This window comes from Euprymna scolopes, chromosome 38 (genome assembly GCF_053919585.1).
Source record: "Euprymna scolopes isolate OS-2025 chromosome 38, ASM5391958v1, whole genome shotgun sequence".
In the NCBI taxonomy this organism is placed as follows: domain Eukaryota; kingdom Metazoa; phylum Mollusca; class Cephalopoda; order Sepiida; family Sepiolidae; genus Euprymna; species Euprymna scolopes.
Window position 1 is genome coordinate 50750173 of NC_136519.1, and position 22724 is coordinate 50772896.

A 22724-nucleotide genomic window follows, 5' to 3' on the forward strand; every position below is an offset into this window, starting at 1 on the left:
TCGGTTCAAAATGTTGAGATCGAGCAACAAGCAAGAGCAAAATAGTCAGCAACAAGTTAAACTGCAGACAAGCTTAATGCGGGTACTGGTCTCCCGCTTTATGTTTTTTTTTTAAATCAGAGATTTGCTTCTTCCAGAAAGGCTGCCTTCACCACGGCTTACGGGAGCCTCTCCACCCCAACACCCACATGCATACACAGAAACACACACAGTGCTCGTTGGCGATTGACCCCGAAAAAGGGTTCATTCGCCCTTTGGAATCCTTCAGGGAGACTAGTCACCCTCCTCACCAAATAATCTGGTGGGAGAACCAATTTAGTCACCGGTGACCCCGACCATGAGGCAGATAGTACTGGGTTACATGGTACCAGTAGAATCTGACATGACCTGACAGCAACATACATACATACATACATACATACACACATACATACACACATATATATATTATATATATAATTATAAATATTAAAAAGTGATGAATAATGCTTAATAAATGAGAAAGCAAAATCAATATAACACCTAAATATTAACAAAAAAAATCCCAGAAACTATCTAAACACACCAACGTTCTATTAGTTTATCTTTAAATTCACTAATAATTCACGGAGAAAAAATGAAAATGAAGTGAGCCGACTCATTTCCGATTTGGTCCAAATTGAAAGATTGGCACATGGGCGTCGTCAGATTTTTATTTCTTCTCAACCGTTTCACGAATGCGCATGCTGGTTAGGTATGCACTTGGATGTATACAGCTAAACTCTTCAGAAATCTACTAATTGAAGGTCACTAATTAATGTTTGCTAAGTGACACATCTGTCACTGACGGCGAAATTGACGAAATGACCACGCGCATTTTTAGCGAAGTACGAACACCTACCAGCACTGTATCTCTGAAACCGTTCAGCGCAGATGGTTATGTGACCACTCAAAATGTCCGGAATTGGCACATTATGGGGGGGTCAATAATACATTGTGATGTTCTAAAACCAATGGCTTTCGAGATATTTGCAATAAACTAATTGTAACACATTTCAAAACTATGTTCCGTGTAATTTACATGGATGTACTATACATGTAATGACATGACTAATCCGACTGTTACCTAAGGACTTTTGCAACTGAGTGTTCATGAAAATACGAAGTATATTATATATTATTATCATTTTGTTCTTTTAGTAAATGATTAGTGTTCAATTTTACAGCACCTTTTGATGAAAGTAATTTGAATTTGAATCGGTGCATTGTAACATGGTAAGATTTCCTTGCACTCTCATCTAAATATTTGAATGAAATAATGTTAATGATATTATTGCATAACATTAATCATGCTATTTCACAGGACACCTTAACGGTTTTAAAGTCACCAACCGAAGAAAAAAAAGATGGGACTGCATGCGTTATATGCCAAAATGCTTCCGGAAAAACGTTAACAAGTAAATTGTTTTCACCTAATTGTTTGAACGTAATGACATCAAACACATATTCACACAACTGGAAAAAACATACAATTCAAGCAGTATGCCTACTGCTGAATCTATATGGAATTCGGAAACCTTACTTGTGCTTAAGCATAAATCTTTAATATCTTTCTTGGTCAGAACACACTACATTAACTCCAATCATTTGACTTTATTATGGTACAAATTCTCTTTCAGGTAATGATGATGGGCGAACCAAAATCCGAATGGCAACCAAAAAATTGCATGATTTTTCGGTGATCAAAAGAATAAAAACATACAGGAGCACATTCAAGTATCGCCAACATCCACAGGTCTGTTATGCCACTTACATTCTTAAGTCGAAATATCAGCTAAAACGAAATGTGACCAAAAACCTGCTGTTCTATCGCATCCGAAGCATTGTTTTTAGATGCTTTGAACTTTTATAAGGATGAAATTAGGACAATATATGCTTTTCTAGAAACAAGTGGTGATGTATTTGCTGCAGACGTATACTACCATAGAAACTGATTAGAAAATTACTTGCTGAAGTATACCAGATAAATAGATGCATTGCTAGAAAATATACAGCGATCAAATGAGGCACTTACAATTGACAATGACTGCCGGCGCGTGTTTTATAGCCTTGATTTCAAAACTAACAGCTACAGTGTGAGCCACATTGGTGACCTTATCAATGTAAACTTGGGTGCAGATCAGCAAATAGATAACAGTCGGATCAAGGTTCTTCTGGTCAAGTATTTCAGTGATAGCATATGTTTCACTTATCTCGTTGACAGACGAAAATCACAAATGGTTTATTCAAGCTCCCTCCTACAGTGTAACATGATAGAGTGAGATCTGCTGTGGATTCGGCTCCTCAACATTGTACACTAGAGCTATTGCAGGAATACAAAAAATATGACTTTGGTGTAGATGCCACTTATTTTTTTTTATTAGTAAGATGTTAGGCTTTCAATGGAACATTACACATTGCATCGCCCCAAAGGGTGGATGCAGTTCATGAAATTTATGTTACCAAACACCAGCAACACTAACACAGATGAACGGATCCTTAAGTTTGATACACTCATTCAGTATATACATTATTGGTTAAGTTCCAGACGAAGTAAGGCCCCATTTCATTGTAGCTTGGCACAAACTGTCCACAACCTGTCTAGACCAAGACAGCTGATAAACATTAAGTATAGGATGAATCTAGCTACTAGCTAAGATTAAATGAATAAACTAAACACCTCCATGGCCCCGAAAATGGTGAAAGATACCCTACCCAAAAGATGCCCTGTATCATCAATGATATCTGAAGGTCACATTATCCAAGGTGAAATGGACAATTTTGACACAATGTCAGGAAAAGATTCCAGTCATGACACTGTTCTAGTCATATTTCAGAACCAACTGCGAGGCAATCATTTTGAGGACAATCACATGACAACCTTCTCAGAACAACCAGTTATGAGAAAGTTGGCTGATGTGCTGCCCTGTCAGGTTATTGAGAAGTCTTACCTGATCAAAGGGAACGGTGATATACTGGAATCATTTTCAACAACACCTTATAATTATACACGAGAACACAATATTGATGATGATTATTTTCTTTGATGCATGGCCATGCAAAAGTATGTATATAACGAGGAGAGGTCATTTCCTAGCTTTATTGCAACGATGAGTGCCCTCCAGGATAAATCGAAATTTGATATTAAAAATACATCATTTATACCCATCCTTATGGTGGTTGCAACTGAAATGGACACAATATTTACATCGATGCTTAATCTTCAGGATGCTTTGAAGCAAGAGAATGCCATATCAGGGGCATTATGTTCTGATGAGGAGGGTGTATGCTATCGCAAAAGAAATACAATTGCTGAAACTCGAACAGTCTGGTAACATATTCCTTGGGATGGGACCATTTAACATGGAGAAGATTGTAATCGCTTGCCTCGGGAATTATTTTCCCTGTATTGGTATAGATTTGGCTTTGATTGAGACAGAGGTTTTTAGGAAGATTGTTGTAGAGAATAGTGTTATGATAGGGGGTCACTGTTGTAAAAGCAAGGAGGCAATAAATCTGATATCAGAGGTCATGACAGCCCTTCATCAAGTGGATGCTACAAAATATTGTATCAAATAAAGAAATGTTCTTTGGTGGAATATATGGTGGTGAATATAGAAAACTGTTTGTGGTCAAAGAAAGAACGATCACAGAGCTCTCAAGCAACCAAGAAGAGGCTGATGACAGCATCATGTTCCATATTAATGATGGTGTAAAACATGATTTTCAATCGATCCTAGTTGACTCACCTGACACGAATGTACTCAAACATCATCTACCATTTCAAGAAAACATGGGAACTACCAAAACTCTATGTAAAGCTTGGAAACAAGAAGAAGCATGCGCCTGTTCACCTGTTGGATGATCAACTGAATAGAAATTTGGTGTCCTGTCTTCCAGCAATTCACGCATTAAGTGGGTACGACAGTACCAGTAAGGTGGGTTCAAAGCTGGCTGGTCTGAAGGCTTGAATTGATCTCACTCTATTGGAAGGGTTTGGTGCAGAGGAATTGTCGCCGAAGATGATAAGTAATGCTGAAAAATTCATTGTAACTACATTAAAGAAAACCGACTGTTCAACATTCGACGAGTATCGATGGGAGCAGTACCATAGTTGTAGGAAAGAACTTGAGTTTAACCAGCTTGTTCTTCCACACCACAAGAACACATAAAACGATCATATCTACATTGCAGATTGTAGTTAGAAGCGCTAAATCCTGTAATAATAAAACTAGATCAGCTCAAGTTTGGATATGAACCAACAGAACTCGGCATACCTCATGTAATACTGCCTGTATCATGCAGACCAGATGACCTACAACCACCATGCAAATGCCCAACGTCATGTAGGAGTACCAAGACATGCACTTGTAGGGCTAAGAACTTAAAATGTGTGGTATGTTGTGGTTGTAGTAAAAGCACAAAGTGTCGAAATCCACAAAATTAAACTAAAACATTATGGATAATGTACATAAGTAATATAATAAAAATCAGAATTTGATACACTGTACGATGTACAAAGTTGAAATTAGTTTATGTCAAATATCTCGAAAGCCATTGGTTTTAAAACATCATAATGTATTATTGACCCCCCCCATAATGTGGCAATTCCGGACATTTTGAGTGGTCACATGACCGTCTACGGTCAACGATTTCAGAGATACAGTGCTGGTAATTGTTCGTACTTCGCTAAAAATTGGTGTTGCCATTTCGTCAATTTCGCCGTAAGTGACAGATGTGTCACTTAGCAAACATTAATTAGTAACCTATATCTAATAGATTTCAAAGTGCATACATAACCAGTATGAGCGACTCTAGTAAAGGATTTTAACATTACGTTTGATACTACGGCATTTCTGTTTATAATAGATTAGAATCCTGCATAAATTAAAATATAATATTTATGCGTATCTTAAGACCAGGAAACACCGGGCGCCCTATTAGTATATATAAGTATTGGCATACCGGTTCTCGCCAGATCACCGAAGTTAAGCAACGTTAAGCCTGGCCAGTACCAGATGTATGTACCGCGTCGAGTTGTAGAAATTTCCAGGCTTGTATCTGGGGGCGCATTAATTCACTGGGAAAGATTAATACCGAGTCTTAGAGGATTAATGTATACTCTGTCCTGTGTCAGTCATCTGTACCGGGAAAGGTTAGCAATAACACCAAAAAGTATGGTTGGTTGTACACAAATCTTTCTCTACTCTAAACAAATCATCTGTGTTGATTTCCGAGCAACTTAATTGTTGTAGCGGAACCTTATACGTCCGAATTGACGGAGAAGCCCCATCATCTATATCTATATTTCTATAAAAGTGAAAGTGTCTGTCTGTCTGTGTATTTGTGTATCTGTGTGTCTGTGTGTGTACATTTCCCTATGCAATAACTCTGTCAATTTTAAGTCTACATACTCGAAATTGGATATAGAGGGTACTGAGATTTGGGAAAATCCAAGTGATCGGTTTACTGCCAGAAATTTGGCGATTAATGGGTTAAAGTTCAACGATTTGAATTTGAGAACTGTTCCAAATTCTTCGGATAATTTTTGCTCTAAACACTTAAATTTTAGATATAGGTTCCTCGGACATGTATCTAACTTAATAACTTTATTCGAGCCCAAAAGAATAAATTTTAAGAGGGCATAATATCGGTCAAAGTTTAAAAAATTGACCACTTTTTTTGCTCAACATACATCTCCAAATACCCGGGTAACGCAAGGCACCCATGCTAGTATATCTATAAAAGTTAATGTGTCAGTGTGTCTGTGTGTGCGTACAATTCTCTACGCAATAACTCTGTCAATTTAAAGTCTACAGACTTGAAATTTGATATACTGGGTACTGAGATTGGGGAAATCTTTGTGATCGGTTTTCGGCAAGACATTTTGCTGTTAAAGGGTTAAAGTTCAACGATTTACCATTTGAGAACTCTACTAAACTCCTCCGACAATTTTGGGTCTAAACACTTGAAATTTTAGATATAGGGTTCTTGGAGATGGACCTAACTTAATAATTTGATTCGAACCCAAAACAATAAATGTTAAGGCTCAAAGTTTAAATAAGTGATCCTTTTTACCTCAGCATACGCCTCCAAACACCCGGGCAACACCGGGCTGAAATGCTAGTGCATATATATATATATATATATATATATATATATATATATATATATATATATATATATATATATAAACACAAAAAATACAGGCTCCTTCAGTCTTTGACATGTAGGGGTGCCTGCGCGTGCTATTTTGGTGTTAGAAGGTACACAATCTCAAACCGCACTTGTCCTGGGTTGACATTGTTATATATATATATATATATATATATATATATATATATATATATATCACTTGCCACTAATATTTAACAATGTCAACCCAGGATATATAATAAACATCTTTTATTTATTCAGATTTTTAAAAGAACCTTATAATCTTTAAAGTAATGTATGCCAAATTTTAATTATTCGAAAAGGAACAGAAATAAAACAAGAAACTGATAATTCCATGGAGTTTTGAAGAATGCAATTTTGTTATTCATTGGGAAGAGGTGTGCGAAATATGCTATAAATTTTACAAGTTACATTACAGGAAAATACTAATATTAAGTTTATCATATTTGCTTAAAAAAATCATTAAACAGTTTCAGAGAGTTTGAAGGGTTTCAAGTAAAAAGCAAGAAACGAGAAAAAAACGGAGAAAAAGGATACAATAAAAAAATCATTGGGAAAAGTGGTAGAATCCAGAACAGGAAAAATCCGAAATAGGTCTTGTAAATATATATATATATATATATATATATATATATATATATATATATATATATATATATATATATATATATATATATACACTATTGTGGGTGCCCGGCGTTGCCCGGGTGTTTTGAGGTGTATGCTGTGCAAAACAAAAAAAAACGATCAATTTTTTAAACTTTGACCCCTATTGTGACCCCTTTAAATTTATTGTATAGAGCTCCAATAAGTTATTAAGTTAGATCCATGTCCAAGGGATTTATATCTTAAATTTCACGTGTTTAGACTCAAAATTGTACGAGGAGTTTGGTAGAGTTCTCAAAAGTCACACCGTTGAACTTTTACCCCTTAATCGAAAAAATTTTCGTCCGAAAACTAATCACATCCATTTTCCCAAATCACAGTATCCTGTATATCAAATTTCGAATCTGTAGGCTTGAAATTTACAGAGTTATTGCGCAGGGAAATGTACACAGACACACAGACACTTGCACTTATATATATATATATATATATATATATATATATATATATATGTATATATATACACTTGTGCCCGATATTATTCATACCCCCCCTTGAAAATTGAGTTTATTAGGTGTAACTTTGTAAGAATTTATTGTTTACGTCCATATTGGTACATATTCTTAATAAACCTCTTCTGATCATTTTCGTCATTTTAAAATCTCGGGATACTTGTAATAAAAGAAATATACAGCTATTTATAAAATCTGCAATGTTCAAAAATAATCATACCCCCTTATTTTTTCAGTATTAATCGAGTTTCTGACTGTTTGTTTCCTGTTTGATTCTTATTTTGAATGCTTTTATACAACCTTTGATTAATTTCATTTCTTTTTTTGCATTTTTTAGAAATTAAAATGATATCAACTGAAAATCAATAAAAGAATAAAAATGATTAGAATGGGGAAGAAAAAAGAGCTTAGTAATGATCTTAGGACTAAAATTGTGAATTCACAGAAGGATGGTTTAGGTTACAAGTCAATTTCCAAGAAATTTGAGGTTCCTACAGCAACAGTACAGAGCATCATCAAAAAATTCCAGAGCCACCACACAACAAACAACTTGATTGGTAGAGGAAGGAAAAGGAAACTGTCTGCTAGAGCCACCAGGGATATTGTAAGAAGTGTTAATGCAAATCCAACCACCACTACTAAGGACATTTTAGAAAATCTGGAGTCTTCTGGCATAAAAATATCAAGGCAAACATTGCAAAGGACTCTGCATGAAAATGGTCTGAAACGAAGAAGACCAAGAAGGACTCCATTGCACACCGGAAAACACCTTGTAGCACGTCTAAAGTTTGCTAGGACCCATGTGAATTCTCCAGAGTCCGTTTTCTCAAGTATTTTGTGGACTGACGAAACAAAAATTGAATTGTTTGGCCATATGGATGCTTCTTACGTTTGGAGGAAGAAAGGAGAAGCTTACAACCCAAAGAACACCATACCCACGGTGAAACATGGTGGTGGTAGCCTAATGTTTTGGGGCTCCTTTTTGGCTAGTGGTCCAGGTAGTTTGGTCAAGATAGATGGAACCATGAAGAAGGAGCAATATTTGGAGATACTCCAGAAAAACATTAGACAGGATGCGGAGAAGCTCCATTTAGGACCAAACTGGATCCTTCAACAGGATAATGATCCAAAACATACTGCCAAAATAGTCAAGAAATGGTTTGAGGATAATCAAATTAATGTTTTGGAATGGCCTAGCCAGAGTCCCGACCTGAACCCTATCGAAAACCTCTGGCACATATTGAAAACTGAGGTTAAAAAGCGGAAACCTAGAAATTTGAGGGATTTGGAGAACTACTGCATTGAAGAATGGTCAAAAATCAGTGTTGATGCTTGTAAAAACCTTGTTGATAAATATCCAAAACGGTTACAAGCAGTTATTAAGAATAAAGGGCATGCTATTGACTATTAGTAAGAGAGGTATGAATAATTTTGTACTAGTGCCATTATTGTTTTTCTTTGTATAATGGGTCAAACTTGCATAATTTATTTATTTGTTGAGTTTAAATTAAATGCTTATGCTTGATTTATTGCTTGAAATCCCTTTAATATTGTCTACCTTCTGGTTTGAGCAATATTCTTATAGAAATCTCAAAGATCCGAGGGGTATGAATAATATCGGGCACAAGTGTATATATATATAAATATATATATATAAATAAATATTTGTGTATATCTGTATATATATATATATATATATATATATATATATATATCTTTATTCGATTGGCAAAATTTTAGAATAATTATAAAAAAGTGAACCATATCGTAAATTCAATCAACTAAAAAATGGAAACCGGGGTGAGGAAAAGAAAAAAAAAATATATATATATAATGGGGCAAGTTATATGTACAATTAAATAAAATAAATAAGTCGATTAAAACAATCGTTAAAATATACCCAAAGCGCTTTTCGTTCAGACAAACATTTTCAAGGGTCATAAGTCTGAAAATTATTTTTTAGAATATTTGGTAGTGATATGGAATACGAGCGGAGAGGAGGTTAAGAAAAAAAAAAAAAAAAAACCTGACTACCCAAATAATTCTAACTGAAGCCGGAGGTTTCTCTGCTTGCACAAAGTAGGAGGGTTAGCAATGATGGCAAGTGCTTCGAGGACAGACAGGTGGAACTTTGTGCGTCCTCGGTACAAAACAGAAAAACATTCCGGAGAGAAAACAAGACCGCACTCCTTTTTATCGACCAAGTGTTGGCCGATGGACGATTCTATCAGTTGAGATTTTCTGGTAGTAGGTTGATGATCCCGGATGAAACGGGGAACATGTTGGGCTATTCTGACCTGAAGACGCTGGGTCGTCTTGCCTATATAGACGGCACCACACCGACATTGAAATTTATAAATAATATTACTAGTTTGGGAGATAGGCAAGACATCCTTACGAAATGAGGGAAAGGCGGTTTTTGTGGAAAAGGCAATACGGAGCGATAGAGCACCAAAATTAGAAGACACCAGAGAGGAAATCTTATCGCAAATAAGTTGGCCTTCAAGTCCAATCCAGGGTAACCTAAGGTATATCGGAAATCTACATGGACCGTATTTTGGTAGCTCAGAAAAGGATTTAATTTTTTTATTAATAACTAAGTTAACTAATGGAGGTGGATATCCATTAGTAATAAAAATCCTTTTAATGTTTTCAATTTCCACATCAATAAAAGGTGGGGAACAAATAGCAAGTGCCCGATGGGTTAAGTTTCTAATAAGATTTAGTTTCCTGGTTGTGGGTGCAAAAGAATCCCAACTAAGATAAAGACCAGTGAAAGTGGGTTTTCTATAAATAGATGTCATAAAGGAAAGCCCACGTTTAGAAACTAACACATCAAGGAAAGGAAGGGAGTTATCTTTTTCCACCTCCATTGTAAATTTGAGAGAAGGGTGTAAATAATTTAATAAGTGGAAAAAGGACATAGCTTCATCATGCGTTGCGAAACAAGAAAAAGTGTCGTCAACATAACGCATGTAAAATGCTGGTCTAGGGCACTTGTCAAACAACGTCTGTTCTAAAAAACCCACAAAAATATTGGCCAAAGTTGGGCCAAGGGGTGATCCCATCGATATACCGTCGAACTGGCGATACATCACATCGTTGAAACTAAAGGAAACTGACTTAGTAGCAAGTTCCAAAAGTTCAACGAACACCGCCTCAGGAAAAGAGGGTAGGGGGCCAGGGCCTCTATAAAGAAAATCAGCACATATGTCAATGACCTCGTCAAGAGGGACATTGGTAAACAAATTGCTAATATCAAAGGAGACCAAGTAACAGTTGTTAGTGGTAAGAGGAAGCTCCTTGATAGTCGATGCGAAATGAAAAGAATCAGGTGTGCAATGTGTTGAATAAAAAGAACAGACTGGTTCAAGAATTAAAACCAGCCATTGTGCCAAATTGTGTTGGGCCGAACCTACCATCGACAAAATTGGTCTCAATGGAGTATTAATTTTGTGTACCTTCCTTTCCTTGATGTGTTAGTTTCTAAACGTGGGCTTTCCTTTATGACATCTATTTATAGAAAACCCACTTTCACTGGTCTTTATCTTAGTTGGGATTCTTTTGCACCCACAACCAGGAAACTAAATCTTATTAGAAACTTAACCCATCGGGCACTTGCTATTTGTTCCCCACCTTTTATTGATGTGGAAATTGAAAACATTAAAAGGATTTTTATTACTAATGGATATCCACCTCCATTAGTTAACTTAGTTATTAATAAAAAAATTAAATCCTTTTCTGAGCTACCAAAATACGGTCCATGTAGATTTCCGATATACCTTAGGTTACCCTGGATTGGACTTGAAGGCCAACTTATTTGCGATAAGATTTCCTCTCTGGTGTCTTCTAATTTTGGTGCTCTATCGCTCCGTATTGCCTTTTCCACAAAAACCGCCTTTCCCTCATTTCGTAAGGATGTCTTGCCTATCTCCCAAACTAGTAATATTATTTATAAATTTCAATGTCGGTGTGGTGCCGTCTATATAGGCAAGACGACCCAGCGTCTTCAGGTCAGAATAGCCCAACATGTTCCCCGTTTCATCCGGGATCATCAACCTACTACCAGAAAATCTCAACTGATAGAATCGTCCATCGGCCAACACTTGGTCGATAAAAAGGAGTGCGGTCTTGTTTTCTCTCCGGAATGTTTTTCTGTTTTGTACTGAGGACGCACAAAGTTCCACCTGTCTGTCCTCGAAGCACTTGCCATCATTGCTAACCCTCCTACTTTGTGCAAGCAGAGAAACCTCCGGCTTCAGTTAGAATTATTTGGGTAGTCAGGTTTTTTTTTTTTTTTTTTTCTTAACCTCCTCTCCGCTCGTATTCCATATCACTACCAAATATTCTAAAAAATAATTTTCAGACTTATGACCCTTGAAAATGTTTGTCTGAACGAAAAGCGCTTTGGGTATATTTTAACGATTGTTTTAATCGACTTATTTATTTTATTTAATTGTACATATAACTTGCCCCATTATATATATATATATATATATATATATATATATATATATATATATATATATATTCTTTTCCTCACCCCGGTTTCCATTTTTTAGTTGATTGAATTTACGATATGGTTCACTTTTTTATAATATATATATATATATATATGTATGTGTGTGTGTGTGTGTGTGTGTGTGAGTGTGTGTGTGTGTGTGTGAGATGTCATCCAGTCTGTGGATTATTCAGAATTTATTAAAAACTTTGCTGCCATCAAAGCACTAAAAGTTCATTTTTTAAGGTTTATGGCATCTGCATGTATCCACAAATTTCAGTTATTTGTTTATTTAAATATAAATATAGGTAGTTTTAATACATTGCTTAATTTTATTTTTTCGATAATTATTTTTATTTTTCTATTTTATTTGGGAGGCACCAAATTTACTTCGCCTCCAATTATCTAGCTCCCTACTCAGCCACTTTTTGGTCTAATCATTTGACATGTATACATAATGGGTATTCAGACATGTGGCAAGCATTCTAATCAGTTTGGGGCGAAAATTTTGCTGCCAAAAGGTCGAAGTCGGAAGAGTTTACCTTTGAAGATTCTGCCAAATTCCCTCGCCAATTTTAAGCCTAAAGACTTTAAATTTTAGATTTAGGAAACTTGGACATGGGTAAAACTTTGTATTTTTTTAGACCAAAATAATAAAGGTAAATTAGTTAGATAAATTTTTGTTTAAACATTTTAAATGTTACATAAAGTGTATTCACACGTAGGGAAGGTATGACCAGTACATACGGTTAGTGCAAAGGCGGGTTGGCCTACTAGTTCATATATATTTACCAAAAAAAAAAAGAAAAAGAAAATGGCTTGGTGCAATCTGCATGAAGCGAAACATCTAGCTTTCCAGGCGAATACTGTTGAACAGTAGTTTATATGTTTATCTGTTAAATATTTACACTCACATAATCATCTGTTATATTTATATAGCTACTGAGTTGTGTATATTTTTTCGCTAGTCTGTTGCAATTGATACGCTTTTGTTGTTGTTTTTTTCTTTTATTAAAATTGTCAGTTTCAGAAATTCTTTTATTATTTCTAGTTTAATTTCATTGATGAAGATGTAAATTCATACGAATATGTATGCGAACACTAACGAAGCACAATTTTTCCGTTATTGTTAAATGAGCGTGTGCAGCTGATCATATATTATTATTTTTTTATTAAAAATTGAAAATAGTCATTTATTAATAGCAAGTTTCACCTGAAAACGACCATTCACAAATGACACCAAAATGAATAAAAGATGCAGCAACCAACAAAAAGCCCGCGAAGTCTCCATCTAATATCAAGTGACGTCAAATTAAGCTGCGTGTGACAGGCCTAACAAAATAGAATCCCATAATTGAATAGTGTCTCTTTTTGGCATTTAAATTAAAGTTGGACTCATAATTGCTTTGTCTTCGGAAATAATATGCGCATGCGCATTCTTACAAATAAGCCATGATGAACGCATTTATGATTGTCTTAGGAAAACTGTTTTTTTTTTTGGCTGTTTCATCATGATAAATGTATAGTGTATGTTCTAATGCTGCATTTAGTTTTTTTCTCTCTTCTATAAGTGAAGTAGAAGTCATCCGAGACCGAGGCAATTTTTATTTTTGTTTCAATGTATAATATCTCTTTTATAGAGTTCAATGTTTCATACATTAAAAAAAGACGTTAGGTAAAGGTTTTTGATTTATTTAATGATTATGAGTCGATATTTCCGTCGACGTAGCCAGAAAATTTGCAGAAAACAAAACTAAGTCGTTTGTTGGGAATTTGCCTGTACACTTCTTCCATTGTAGGAAGTTTGAGAAATGAACAAGTTTCTACTAAAGATGAACAGGTAAAGGAGAAGTCACAAAAAGATAAGGTTCTGCTATATTTTTAATCGTTATTTTGTAACAGAGCGATATAGTCTTTTGAATAAATCCCATTAGCGGAATGAAGGCTTCATGCATTTTTATTTCTTTAGAACGGCGGTATATCTTTGCATAAACAAACACACACCCTTTTTGCAAATACTTAAGAATAACCTTCTTTGCACTTTGGATAAAAAATATGTTATTGTCGTATTGTTAAGCTCCCCAAAGAGAATTTATAATTTTTTCCACATATATAACGGTAAATGCTAATGGATTTCATTCGTGATAATTCAGATACTTTAGATTTAATAAAAAAGGCCTGAATAGATTTTCTTTATTCTGAAAAATCTGGGTGGATCATCTTTACTTGGAAAAATCTTAGAATCTTTTCATTATTAAGAAAATTCTGGTTAGATTAACTTTACTTGGAAAGTCTTGGTCGATTATCTTTACATCGAAAGATCTAGATAAATTAACATTATTTTGAAATGTTTGAGTGGATTATTTTTTTACTTAAAAAGGCCTCGTTAGTTTTAATAGATACATTCTAAGTAGATTATCTTTACTTAGAAAAGTTCAGATAGATTATCTTTACGTAGAAAAGTCTGGGTAGATTAACTTTGCTTAGAAAAGTTTGGCCTGATTATCGTTACTTTGCAAAGTCTGGGCAAATTATCTTTACTTGGCAAAGTTTGGGCAGATTATCTTTACTTAGCAAAGTCTGGTTCTATTATCTTTACATAGAAAAGTCTGGGTCGCTTATTCATAACAATCGCTTCCTGATTTTACCTGAATTTTATATTTAATAAAAATTAAAAAAAGAAATATTGCATCCTGGAGATTAATTCTACGCTTGCAAATTACTTCGTAAAAATATGCAAATATCTTTTAAAACACGCATTTAATTATAAATTCTAATTCAGTAAATTTATCAACTATCGACTTGATGTATATATTCATAATCTAATCAAATTAAATGCGGAGAAGTTGTTCATTGTTAAAAACTTCGCTTGTTCAATGAAATTTAATTAACTAATCCTAAACCGAAGATAAATGTTGGAATACATTTTTAAATTAAACGCTATTTCACTTTTTTCTATGACGAAACAGCAATTTATTTCAAACATTGAAATTTCGTAAAGACAAAATAATTAAAAAAAACAACAAATTTTCAGCTGATAATTTATGGTGTGCCTTTATTAAATCATTTATTATTATTATTATTATTATTATTATTATTATTATTATTATTATTATTATTATTATTATTACTGATAATAACATTATGAATCTATAGGATTTTTCCAGGATTCGTTGCAATATGAAATCATTTAATTAAATTTACCCCAAAACTTTTTTATTATTACATATTTTCATAGAGCATAGATCGCTAAAACAAAATTAGATATATAATTTTCACTACAGGATTCCAATAAAGTGTCTTTATAATGATAAAAGTGTGTGTATATATATATATATATATATATATATATATATATATATTCCCGATTCCGATACAATTCCGTGCTAAATACCCGATTCCGATACACTTAACGATTCCGATTCCGTGTCTTCATAAGTCTCTACTTTATTAATTATAAGATTGTTATTTTTCCCAATTTTCGTAAAAAACACGCACGTTAAATATCCGATACCCCAAAATCTTCTAATTTTACCGATTCCCGATTCTTATTAATCGTCCCAGCTCTAATATATATATATATATATATATATATATATATATATATATATATATATATATATATATATATATATATATAACTGTAGATATATGTTTTGTATTATAGGCTACCAAAAAGAGGTCTGTTGTGTATTGCGTACCATAGCATGATATGTTGTATAATGAGGCACTATAGCATACAGTGATATATACTGGTGACGAAGGGTTCATCATTATTTGTATACGTGTCATCAAATGTCTACGGTTTTTTCTTCACTTTCTTTTCTCTAGTTGTGTTCTTGCAGTCTATTTACGTTTCAATGCTATCATCGTCTAAATGTTCATATACGCGCGCGTATGTGTGTGCGTGTGTGTGGGTGTGTGTGTGCGTGTGTGTGATTGTGATGCATGTATTTTGGACATACGTTTGTTTCGTGCGTCATTGATCTTGGCCCACCTGGAATTCATCTCGTTGTTGGAGGGGAGGCTGAAACTGTTTGAACGAATATTCATTGACTTCCAAGAACGCTGATTTGTTTTATATATGGTCTATTCACTTTCCAAGTGTCCATTGCAGAAAAATGGAAAGTGAATATCTTTGCTTGCATTGTTAATTCTAGGTCTCAATTCTAAGACACGTCCGAGCCCTCCTCCCCCGTGAAATGGGAGCACCACCTGTTAAACCGTCCGCCCTGCTTAACGTCCAAATTCAAATTGCAATGATCTCTAGCTTACCTGATCCACGCAATTCACACGTAGATCCTGTCAGCTGATCAGTTGCTTCTGGTAAACTTGTCTATGATCTAGCTTTGTCATATTTTGACTGGTTTTTGTCAACATTCTTCATATTCATCTCTTGCTTTTCTCTTTATTTATATAGATAGAATAGATAGGTAGAGATGGATAGATACATAGATAGATACCTAGATCGAGAGATATGTCGATAATACATACAGGGTGACCAAACAAAAGGGGCCCCAACTCTAATTAGGCCCCGTTTCTTAGTGTTTTGTCCGAATGAAATGAAACTTTGGTCATAACTAGTTTATTATATTCAAAACATCACATCAAAACACAAGGGTATTTGGCCTTTTTGTCCTCCGTTGACTGTAAAATGCCCAGAAAAACAATTGAACCTCCACTGTTGTTTTGTTTGGGGGGGGGCACCCTGTATATAGATAAATAGATAGATCGACAACCAGATACATAACTAAATAATACTCCTTTGTGTTCGACCTACTACATATGGCTGTGTATGTATGTGTGTAAATATTTAACCGATAAACTCTTAAACTGCCTGTCATATAACACTGCAATAGACACGAATTAGTAATCTTACAACAATAATTGATTATAACGACTAAAATCTTTGTTTAGATGGATGAATAACGCGTATAGAAGACAACAAGTTTAAATACAACATCTTCATTTACACTTACCCACATATTTCTTTTTATTTGCGCACATATAGATTAAACACAGTTAAACATGGTTTAAAATGTTTCGGGTTCTGTTCTAGCTGATACTATTCAAGCAAATGTAAAACAAAAATATTGAAACCAGTACGATATATATATATATATATATATATATATATATAATTTTAAGAATGTGAGAGATTGTATATAATAAATTCCACATCCAAACAACGTCGCAGCCCACAAGAGGCACGACAGTCAATTAAGCGGAAGTCCAAGACTCGAGTTTCGCCCTCATTTGGGCTCATCAGTAAGACACATCCGTACTCAGGATTCGAAACCCGAGCCTCTCGCATGCGAGGCAAGCACTCTACCAACTGAGCAAACGGCCCGCACACAAGAACTTCTATTAATAAACACAGGTCAAGCAAACCGCGCCGAAATCCGACTGTAAAATGAACCTACTTCGTCTCGACATCCAACCAGCTAATAACCCCAAACCGATGTCTCACAAGTAGGAGTTTTATCTCAAAAGGACGTTGCCATCCAGCAATGCGAACCAAGCGAGCAACTTATGATAGGATTTTCAGAATGTGAGAGACTGTGTATAATAAACGCCACAGCCAAACAACGTCGCAGCCCACAGGAGCCATGACAATCAGTCTACCAGAAATCACAAACTCGAGTTTCGCCCTCATTTGGGCTCATCAGTTAGACACATCCGAACTCAGGATTAAAAACCCGAGCCTTTTGCATGCGAGAGGCTCGGGTTTCGAATACTGAGTTCGGATGTGTCTAACTGATGAGCCCAAATGAGGGCGAAACTCGAGTCTTGGACCTCTGGTTCGTTGACTGTCATGGCTCTTGTGGGCTGTGACATTGTTTGGCTGTGGAATTTATTATATATATATATATTATGATTATATAATATTATATATATATTTTATATATTTATTATATATTTTATTATTATATATTATTATTATTATATATATATATATGTGTGTGTGTGTGTGTGTGTGTGTGTGTGTGTGAAGGGTGTGAGTTCCGTTTTAAAAGCGATGATTCAATTTGAATAAAATAAAATACGCATCAAGTGTGCTTGAAAGCCAAATTACAACACGATTTTACGAAAATAAACATGAAATTTATAATTTTAATATATTTCGGAGTCAGACTCCATCCTAAGTATTTTGTTTGTTTCTTTTTTTCTTCTTTTTTGGCATGTTATAATGATGGAGAAAGAAACGGCAGTAATAAAGATCCGCACGTTGTCTCTCATATCTTGTAATTTGAAATATCGGGAACAGTACGTTGACGACGCGAGATTAGTGTCAGGGGTGTGAGTTCCGTTTCCGTTCTCCAACTTTACGACATGGCAAAAAAAGAAGCAGAAAAAAAGCAAACAAACAAGATGTTGAAGATGGAGTTTGACTCCGAAATATACTTAACTTGTACATTTCAGGCCAGTAAAATATTTGTTTAATTACGTAAATTTGCATTGTAATTTGACTTTCAACGCATTTTATGCGTATATATATATAGAGAGAGAGAGAGAAAGAGAGAGAGGGGGGAAAGAGAAAGAGAAAGAGAGAGAAATAACAAGAAAGGAAAATGTATATATTTATACGATAGCGTGTTCTTTTGTGTGTAACGCTTTCCGGCAGATTTCATTGGTTGAAATTTAAACATCCACACACAATCGTAAATGTCCCTTATGATGCTGGCCTTAAAAGAGTATAGATGGAGAAAATAACAAAATACTAAGGACTTATGTATGACATGAAAAGAAACTGGAATCTTAAGAAGGTATCAATCATTCCAGTCATTATAGGAGCGACCGGGCTAATGAAAAAGAATTTCAAAAACTATCTGGCGAATATACCCGGTGAACCAAGTGCAAAAGAAATACAAACAATAGAATTTAAAAGGTCGGTTAGAATCTTAAAAATATCTCTCGGTTGGAGTAACTAAATTAATGGGAGAATGTTTGGAATCCGGTAGAATGCCCCATCGCCAGGAAAAGAAAAGTGATATGAAAATTAAAACAGATATAGATTATACTAAATGTGAGTTAATTGATTTGGTGTGTAAATGAGATCCAGGCATAATCTCCTCCTTCTTTTCGCGTAGGGGGGATTATAGTCGGACATGTTTACCTCCGCTTATGAATGATTATCTTCTGTTAAAAAAGATGCATATAATATATTTATGATGTACTACATTGTCATAAAATGTTATATTCCAAAAATCACATGGATGTACTGCTGATTCCAAAAATCAGGTAAATGGATCAGTGCACGTTACGGGCTTATTTGTAACATTCCAAAAATCACGTAATTATATCAAGTAATCCTGAGTTCATATTTTCGTCCTTAATGTCATCATGGCAGTAATTGGAAAAACTCTTAAGAAGAGGGTGGGGATAAAAGTCATTAGAATGCTGAGAGTGATACTACACTCAGACATTCATGTTGAAGTAATGGTTGCTTAATCCGTAACCGTGTTAATGTTTTTATGTATTAATTTCAAAAAGCTGCTGAAATAGTTTATGATTTAAACATTACTTTAATTAAGTATATTATTAACAGTGGTATGAGGGGATATGAAGTAGTTCCAGAAATGGCTGAAACCGTTTACCGATTTAAACATTACTTAATTTCATGTATATTTTTAACAGTGGGGCTGCGGACATGAAGTCCGGATTGGATGAGATGAGTGCAAATATATACTAGCAGAATACCTAGCGTCAACCAGGATTTAATGAAATAGGTGGAAAACATATAGTAGCAGAATACCCAGCGTCGTCCGGGATTGAGTGAGATAGGTGGAAAATATATACTAGCAGAATACGCGGCCCCCTATGATTGGATAAGATATGTGAAACATATATTATTTTAGTAAGGAGCAATAAAGTATGTCAAAACTATGAAAAATGATTGTCGCAATTAGTAACATATCCAAGAATTATGAAAAATGATGAGATGCGAATAAATCTAAATCAGACATCCAAGGTTCAAACTCCTACCTTCTTTTTGCAACGCAGAGTCTATATCGATTATAACAGCACCGAAAAGATTAAATATTGTCAATTCGAAATTAGAGATAATATCTAGTTGCAAGAACACATGAAAATTAAAATACGCAAGCACACTTACTTTTCCGATGAACCATATTCAAACCAGGACTAATATTGGTAATCCCTTAAATCAACTCTCTGACATGAACCCTAATTAAAACTCTCTAATAATATAATCAGATAACTAACATATCTCACATATAAAGCAGAACACACAGCATTTGACATTATGAACCCCTAATCCTAACGTAACATCCTTATATATCCACTTGTATACTCACACATTAAATTTCTCACCAATACGCCCCCCAACGAACAAACTTTTATTCATGACTCGTTATTCTTCTCAACGTAAAGCTAAAAGTCAAACGTACAAGTAACCACCACCTCAACCCTAATTCCTGAAAACATCATACCACTTCTAAAGAAATTTATCTTTCCCTACAATTAGAACCCTATAACTCCCATCTTTAAACTTAAACACTTAGAGATTTAAGCATTAGTTATTATTAGACTTCGACACTCTAATTGAAATATTTTGAATTAAGATAGCATTCATGGCTACGACCAAAGAAATATAGCTCATTTACTAATGCTTTTTCCGGTAAAAAAAAAAAAAAAAAAAAAAACTCGAAAACTATTCCCCTCTAACAAAACCAGACTTACAACTCAAGCCCCATCGCCTTTCTCACTCACTGAGATCTAACGCATTCTCTTCACCGAACCCCTAATATTGTCTCGACCAATTTTGACCCTCTTAGTTCTATCTCAGAACACGGGAGGTTATCTCTTACACCGATCCCAACTCGATCTCCATTATTGCTCATTTCATTTATCGTTGGCAGCGACATATTTACGTTCATGTATTACTCCTGCAAAGCAACTACATATTCAATTGCATCGTCTCCTGCATACACAAGCGAAACGCAGAATAAACCTTTTTCATCTTTCAAGGAAAAACTATTTCTCCTTCGGACCTGATAAGCACGAAAGAAAAATATGAAACCCTGAAATAAAAAAAAAAATTTTAAAAATTCAAAATTCCTATATATTTATAAAGAGAGAGGTACTTTTTTCATTATATTTAATCATATTTTCGTCCAGAGCTAATTTTCTAACTAAATTGTAATATTTTCTACACCCAACCATAACATGCTGTTCTGAAACCAATATGTAAATTAGATAAAGACGTTATCTGTCCTCACAAAAGAATTGTACTCGCCTGTTTTGGTCTCTCTAAAATTATTTCGCCATTTGTTCTGCATTCGACAAGACCTCATTTTTAAGGCGTAAAATTACATCCGTACCTCTTGCCTTAAAGACATTTCTCCAACTGGATGTTTTCCTGTTTATCGAACTTTCATTTTATTTTATATTTTTTTAATACATTTTTCATTTCTTTTAATTTATTTTCACGTTTTTCTTTCTGTAACTTGACTATCCGCCTATATTTCTGTATTTCTCTGTGTACCGCATTTTCCCCATATTTAATTTTGATTACCCACTTTTCCCAAATTTTATTTTTTACTCTCCTATATTTAATAAGTACGCATCCCTTAAAACTAATATCTATTATTACTCTATAATTCTTTTATTTTTACACAATCCACACGCTACCCCTTAGCATTTTTATCCCCTACTCTACTTTCTGTTTATCAGTTGTCTAATTTACTCAATAACACTCCTGACACTACGCACCCCTTATAATTAAACCTCTCACATTAATCCTCCCACTACTACTCCTAATAACTTACAGTCCGGTTAAGTACGTTTATAATCCAAAACACCTCGTTTAGAATTGAATTACAGAGCATAAAAAACCTATTTAATACAAACTTCCACTACATCTACAACACATACACACATAGGGTTAAGCAACTGCTTTCAACCAACGTACCCTATATTCTCGCTAATAATCTAAACACAGCCATTGTCAACATACATTCCTGACCTGAAATGGAACACGTGCATCAAGTCTATTGCCAAGGTCGCTGGAAATTTGGTAGGATCCTTCAACTGCCCCAGAAGATATCTCACTGCTGATGCAATTCTCTATCTGTATAAAAGCCAAGTACGTCCAAGGAGGGAGTACTGTTGCCATATCTGGGCAGAAGCTTCTAAAAACAGCCTATCCTGCCTTGACAAAAGAGACTTAGTGGCTTAGTGGGGGATGCCCTTTTTTCTTCCCTGCAACCTCTATCCCACAAAAGAAACATTGCGAGCCTGTCTTTGTTTTATCGTTACTTCCATGGCAAGTGCTCATCTGAGCTCCACTCCCTGGTCCCCCTCGCCGATCTTTCACGATAAACACCGGTCTATCTGAAACCACTGTCAAATTTTTTCTCCACTCTTTGACTGTGCCAAAACCAAAACGTAGATTCCATGAACAAAGCTTATTTCTTAGAAGTACACGCCAGTGGAACTCTCTCCCGTCTGCCGGTTTCCCACCTGACTACAACTTAGATGTCTTCAAGTCCAACATAAACAAATTCCTGATGAACCGCTCCCTTAAGTCAGACACTTTATCAAATCTTCAATACTAACGATTACTACAATAGTATCGCATAATTACTATACACGCAATAACCCTTATCCCTGAGTGGCTTCCGGACCTTGATAAGTGGTGACTTTCACGTAAAAGACTACTATGACAGTTATGCTATATACGTACATACGTTACATAATACAAACAATATTTTTTTATATATAATAGAAACATTATAGCTCTCCCAAACAGCCTCAATAATGTTATTCGCTCCTAATGAAATTATCGGTAGATGTCGCATCCCCATCTTGTTACCTAGCCCGTTCTCGACACTTCTGATGAGAATAAAAATACTTCGAAATGCCATGAGATAAAGAGTCCACACTCA